At 40.0% G+C, this 6,916-nt stretch overlaps 1 long non-coding RNA gene across 1 annotated transcript in view; it reads left to right on the top strand.

Annotated features, from left to right (window-relative positions):
* The first annotated feature begins 3,274 nt into the window (after positions 1 to 3,274).
* Positions 3,275 to 6,916, top strand: part of LOC125370815 — a 4,721-nt gene continuing 1,079 nt past the window's right edge. The window contains exon 1 of the long non-coding RNA XR_007216896.1: positions 3,275 to 3,373. This is a non-coding gene — a long non-coding RNA (uncharacterized LOC125370815). The remainder of the gene's footprint in view (positions 3,374 to 6,916) is intronic.

The following is a 6,916-nucleotide window of genomic DNA, read 5'->3' as shown; positions in this document are numbered from 1 at the left end:
CTGGAACCACGGGCTGGGGCCGGAGGGGTCGTCTGAGCAGAAAACTCATCTTGGCCTTCTTGGGCCGATGCTGTAGCTGTAGTCGCTCGAGTTCTCGGCATGACAAGAGCTGAAAAATAAACAACAAGCTATTAAACCCAACAGACTCTCTAACATATAGCCCAGATACTAGAATCAAAGAAACACGCAAGGACTGACTCGAATTCCTAATTTCTGCAGTAGTTAAGGAAGCTAACCTAGGTCAAAGGAAAACTAAACCTAAGCTTTGATACCAATTTTGTCACAAATCGATCTGTGGGCTCATTACCGGCACTAGGGAATGGGTAGGCTTAAGGCTACCAAATCCCGTAGTAAGCTTTACTAATCGATAATTCAATAAAATGCTTACAACAATATAATATTAATCGTGTCTGACATGCCATACACAATCTAACTGGTCTCTAATAACATTTCACATCCATCATGGACTAGAATAATCATAACAAATAAAAAATACTACTGCGGAAGGTCTAGAATATAAAATAACTAAGAATATGAAAGTATAGACTATTTACAATAAGCCCGATGAAGAAAGAAGTCAAGCTGTCAAAATGCAGACCGCGAAGAACTCTAACTATCACTTGAAAAATAAAATTAAGACTGTCAGTCTCGAGAGTGAGTTAAAATCACATAACCCTGTAACTATTGCAGTCTCCTCAATAAAATAATATTCATTAACTCAGTACATCATGCCATTGTATATCAAAATGGGAGTCATACCATAATTTAAAAAGAAAATATATTTAAGACTTATGGGACGAGTGGCTTAGCAGAACCCTAACCTAAAACGCTAGTAGCCTTTCGGCTCTCTTATTCTAATGGGTCTGGCACCCAGAGAGTGAAGCTCAACCAGGGTCCTTACATCCAGCCTGGGCTCTTGTTCTCCAATTAAGCCGGTGCCCAGAGAGCATTGCTCAACCAGGAACCTTTCTCCGGCAGTCAAACTTTCACAGCCCAGAGAGTTATACTCGACCAGGACAAAATCCACAACTAACCTTTGTTACCTCTCTCTGATTATTATCGATACGCACGGGGTCCTGATGCAACCCTTCAGGTGGCATGTTTTGCAGTCACCTCATCCCAAAGTCACAATCATAACATATATATATAAAAGAAATCATAAATAGACTATTCATATGCAACATAATTTATTAGATTACATATTGAGAAATAGAGTTTAGTAATATTGGGTAAAGCAAATATGCAAAATATCTGTAGAGATAATAATAATAGTATTAAAATAACATTATTTAAAATATCATAAATAACGATAATGATAATCATACATAAACATTAAACATTACATATCGCATGAAATTTAGACATGCCAAAGTACAATGATTATATGACTTTAACTCACAGTTCTGGCGGGATGGACAAATTATCTATTCAAGAAAACACTCAGTTAATAGACATTCTTAAATTTTCCTAGGCCTAGACCTTGATGTGCATCATGTTATACATTTTTATATGCCCAATTGTTTACATTTTTGTGCATAGTTATCTTGTTTTATGCCAGAACCACCTGTGTTTTGGTTCCTTTCACGTTTTAGGTCATTACCGAGGGACATTATCAGTAATCGAGGAAAATACACGCAATTATAGACCAGAATCCATCAAAATTGAGCAAGGACTAGCATTCCAAGGTTGAGCATGGCCTGAACTCTAGCTGTGCTGAGCCATCAACACTTCACCCTCAAGAGTGCCATTTTGGCACAGTTTTCGAAGCCACCACGGCCTCCACCACGACTCGTAGTGGCTCAGCACCGGTGAGGGCACGGCCAGGAAGAAGCCTTAAGTTGCAGGACGTGAAGGTCAAGCACGGCCTGGACTTCGCCCGTCTTGAGAGATTTATATAGGCAAATGCAATTTATTGAGTGAGGGTTTGATTTTCTGACTTGATATCACATTTACAAGCATAAGCCATCTTTTCCTAGACTTCAATACTCGACTTTAGAAGACCATTTCATCTATTGAAGGAAGGATTATATTGTTTTTAACATCAAATTGAAGATCAAGAGGAAATTCGGGGCATTCAAGAGGCAGTTTAGGGTTCATCACTTGGAATTGGGAATTTAGGGTTTTTCATCCAACTTGAAGAAGAAGGGTGTACATGCCTTCAATTTACTTTTCTGGATTTATTCTTTACTTTGTGTTGCTTATTAGTATGAGTAACTAAATTTGTTAAACCCATTGGGGTTCCTATGTTGTTGGATTGTTAATGCTTATGAGACTTTGATTATCAATGCTTGTCTCTTCTTGCTTTCATTATTAATGAGAAATCACATTATTCATGAGACGTCGTGAGTTGTGGTATTTAGATTGCTTTATGTAATTGAGAAATTTATTTAGTAATTGGAAATTTAAATAGCAAGAACTGGTTAATGATCACTTAGAGATAAGGGTAATTGACTAGCCGGATTAAGAATTAACAAAGCTTAATAGAGGCGGGTTAAAGCTTAATGCTAATTTAATAATCGATCGTTAGGAAGATATTCCAACTTTAGGTTATTAGGTTTAGGAATTTGGTTATCTCAAGAGGAAAACCGAATTCAGTTAAGAATTCGTCCATGAGTAATTGCAATTAGTAATCATTATAATCTCTATCTTCACTAAAAATCCAACTAGCTTAGGTCTCCTTAGGTTTTCTTTTTCCTTTGATTGTTTTATTAAATCCATGAGGTCTGTCTGACACTTAGTTAACCACTTGTTTACATTTAATCATAGAGTAGTAACTTCATTGATTTTGTTAGGGTTAGATATCATAAGACACTGTAGTAGTTCTAGGATCATTCTTACCCGAGAATACAACCTTGATACTCACCGTTAGGAACCAAGGAGGACGACCCTCTTTTTTTTGTTTTGTTTGTTCACCGCTCATGAAGAAGCTGGAATAACTCAGAAAGATAGTGGCGCCTAGCAGTTGAGAGCGTCTGTTGTGTAGAGGAACAGTACGATCTTGGACTGGCCCCCTTCGCATGACCTAGAAAGAAAAAAAAAGTCCGACCTCCCCTTTTGTTTGGTGGCCTCCCTCCTTGAGAAGGGTCAAAGTAGAATCAGAATCAGACTCTCGGACGTGGGAAAGAATTGAATTAATAGAACCTTTAGAGCGTACTCCTTCCTTTAGAAGAACAGTTGAACAAAGCTATTCAAGGCTTCCCCTCTCGGATTTAGTGCACACTAACTTCCTGATAGTGAGATTCCTCTAGTCAAGTCTAAGGAATGAGATGAGGGAGTGCCAATTCAAGTTTTGAACTACCACAGACTTGTTTCATAGCTTTCAACTGAGCGGCAGACCCGATGCGACTGACAGATAAGCCGACGTTAATAGCAGGTCTAATTCCGCGAGTACACTATTTTTGTATTATTCTTATTCGATGAACTTCAAGCCAACTGAACCAAACCTCACTTATTATTTTTATGAAACAAAGATTGTAGCTGCCTATTTCCCCTAACATTGATTTGACTCTCGGCAAGAACACGTATGCGCGTGACTCACGCGCAACGACGCAGAAGAGCTATTCCCGCTGCCCACCCAAAAGAGACGAGGAAGACTAATCGCCATCCTGCTCAAACCTTTGCTGCCTGAGTTATATAGTTGACTGCGAGAAGGAAGGTTCAAGCTATGGCTGTCCCAGAAGACCTTCTTCAATAGCTGCGAAATATGCCAGAAAGTGAAGCCAAGAAGACCGTTTTCAATAGCTGGGGATTATGATTCACTTCCCTCACAGAGAAGGAGATAGCTTCAAATGAAACAAGGAACGGAACTTCCTTATGGATTGGGGTCTCAGATCGAAAAAGTTTTCACTCATATAATGGCGATAAGGAGTTGAGGGAGTTGAAAACTTCCAGAGCAGCCAACTCAGCGAGGGGGCGGTTCCTCTCAATGTATTATATTATAACAATAAAACTCATACAAGGAGCATCAAAAGTAAAATTCACTTTCCATGGCAGGTTCAAATCTCTTAAGCTAACCTTTTTTCTTCCCGATACAGTGGCACTCCTTTCATCTTTGAATAGCATGGCCCGGGGCTAAGGTAACTCAAGTGGGAGAGCCGTGTTATGGGTGACCTTATTGCACGGTTCAGAGAGCACTTGTGTATGTGATGCAAGTGAACGTGTACGAAAAAGCTGTCGTAAAGTCTCCCTAAAAATAAATAAAGATACCCGAAATCAAAAAGAAAGAAGAGAAATTTTGCCATGTTTCCAGAGAGAGGCCGCTTTCTCTCAGGCCTTCAGTCAGTCTTCTACTTCTAGGGCTTTAGTCGGAATAGGCAAGCGGTGAGCTTTAAGAGTAAAAAGGAATGAATATCAAAATGAAGAGGAAACTTTCTATTTTTCAGGCAAGCTAGTATCAAGTAAGCTAAGCGCGGAAGTACTATTTCTTCTCAAGCTATGTAGGGTTAGCCAGTGAAAACTGCGAGATAAGGCAAGTTTAACAATCCAGTTTGAGTTACTCGAGGATGTAAGCCATACCAGCGACTCCTTAAAGCAACACAGAACTCAAATCTCCTTTTAGATAAAAAATATAATTTTATATTTTAGAAAACTTTCTTTTAGGCTAACCTACCAACCAACCAAAAAGGGAAACACATCCCAGGCATAATAATATGAAGAAGAGCGTTTCCTAGCGGTCTTGTCCTTGGGGAAGGAAGTGCTAGGTTTTGAACCCTTGTCGCAGCCCTCGAAAAGCTGTAAAGTACCCATGTGGCACACCATCCACAAGCACTAAAAAGTGTTCATTACATAAACATCCATGTATCAAATTCCACTATTTATCACAAAAGTCAAAAATTTACATTACCCCCAACAAAGAAGCCCATTCGAGTTCTCAATCCCTTTATTCCGATATCGTATATAATCGAGTGGCTCGCGCATCTGTTCTTTTCTTAATAGGTTAAGGGCTCGGCTCCTTGTCAGCCATGAGGTCGGAGATCAAGTTGTTTCTGATGATGAAAAGAGCTTTTTCATTTTTATGTTATGTGAAATTTTTGAAAAAAAAAGATATTTAAAGGTAGGTAATGTTAGAAGACGACTGTCGGTATCTGATGGTAAGATACCTATGGTCGGTGTTTTTTGACCTAGCTACATTACAAAGGTGGGACTCTATAATATTGAAAGAAAAATGTAAGAACCTAAACCTAAAAGGAAAAGAACATAGGAATTACTAGTCTTAGAATCGAGTTAGACCGAAATAAAGGTTTTCTTTCTCGAGCGATCATGCGAGTGAAGTAGAAAATGGATTTATTCATTCTATAAATAAGGGTTATTATATTTATTAAAATAAGACTTCTACCATAAAAGAATTCACCTATAGAATTTTGCTTCTATTGGACCTTCTGATCCATTCATTTCTGAAAGCAGGGGGGATCTAAAGCTAAGCCCATTCTATTGCATAACCTAAAAAAGCTATTAGCAAAGTACAAAAGTGGTTGTGGAAATGAGACACTTTGGTTTGGTTACCGACGAATGCTTTAAAAGGTGACCAGATCATCGGGATCAGTAATATCATATAAGAGATTATTTGATCCGTGAACGCAACCCTTGGCTTACCCAATATTGGCCAGGGAATGGACCAGTTCCTTCAAAAAGGCATATTGATTGAGAATCTATGCATGATTCGAACTTCTCCTAGAATAGTTTCCGGTGCGAAATGAAATTCATAGGATATATGAGTAATTCAAAGCTTGAGGCATAGATAAAGATCAAGGATGAAATCTCAGTCCCACAAAGCGGGATCCGCGGATCCTTCTTGAGTCTTCGGTCTATGATCTCTCATCCATGGTATCTCTTCCCGCTTTTGCTATTGATCCTTTCCTTCCTGCATCGCATCTATTGATTCAATTGGGCATTGCTTTTTAATGCCGCATTCACTTTCTCCCTGTTAGCTGTTTCAACAACCATCTTTTGATTCCAAAACCAAACACTGACTATCCCCTCCCTCCGGGAGATAGAAAGGACCCACTCAATCCATACTTTCTTTGTTTGAGAATGATGTTGGGAGAAAGAAAGGCAACTCTTATGATCCTTCGACATTATTGAAGGGAGGGGATAAACATCCATGTATCAAATTCCACTATTTATCACAAAAGTCAAAAATTTGCATTACCCGCCATCAACCCAACCCCACTTGAAAGACTGAGCGAAGGCACTACACTCTAAAAAGGAAGGTCTTACCACTCTGTCGAAGGGGCAGTCCGTCAGGTTAGCTTCGCTTTCCACGAGCAGGAATGAATAGGTTCACGAAAAGTGTAAACATCACTAGAAAGGGTTCACAACTATTAGAGGCTTCTTAGGGCTGGCTGTAGGAAGGAAATAGTTCTTTTCTCAGATCGATTCGTTCTTCCAGTTTGTGATTCTTCCGAGCCGGCTTTAAGCAACCTTCGCATTTCCTGCTGAGATCCCAAGTCTCCAAGTGGGCCCTCTTGGCCACCCACCACCTTGGCTTTTTAGAGAATCCACGGAACGGCTAGAATAGAAGGTCAAGTCCAACTCTTTCGCCAATAAATGCAACGGGATGCCTTTTATTTTGCTTTCCACTTCAAGTGGGCGGCAAGAACAGCGGGTAAGTGCTTGGTAGGCCAACAAATAGCCTAGTGAACCGGGAGGGGCACTCGACGAAAGGGGGGCACACTGAGCAAGTCAGGTCGAAGCACTAAAAGAAAAAGATCGGGAAACGCGGCGGCATAGGAACCACGGAACCCCCTACTAGTAATGGGAAAACGGAAGTGCGCTCCTGCACACCAGCTGAAAAAAGCCCTTTCCCCTTTCTCTAATAATAAGGTAAGCTTCATTTATATTCCAGCCTCCAAGGCAGTTTTTCCCTATATTTCTGGGGAAAAGGTTGGGGAGCCCCTATTTTCTTCCAGAAGAAGCG

The sequence above is a fragment of the Ricinus communis genome, chromosome 8 (assembly GCF_019578655.1).
Source record: "Ricinus communis isolate WT05 ecotype wild-type chromosome 8, ASM1957865v1, whole genome shotgun sequence".
NCBI classification, from domain to species: domain Eukaryota; kingdom Viridiplantae; phylum Streptophyta; class Magnoliopsida; order Malpighiales; family Euphorbiaceae; genus Ricinus; species Ricinus communis.
This window is presented reverse-complemented; position numbering and strand designations above follow the sequence as displayed.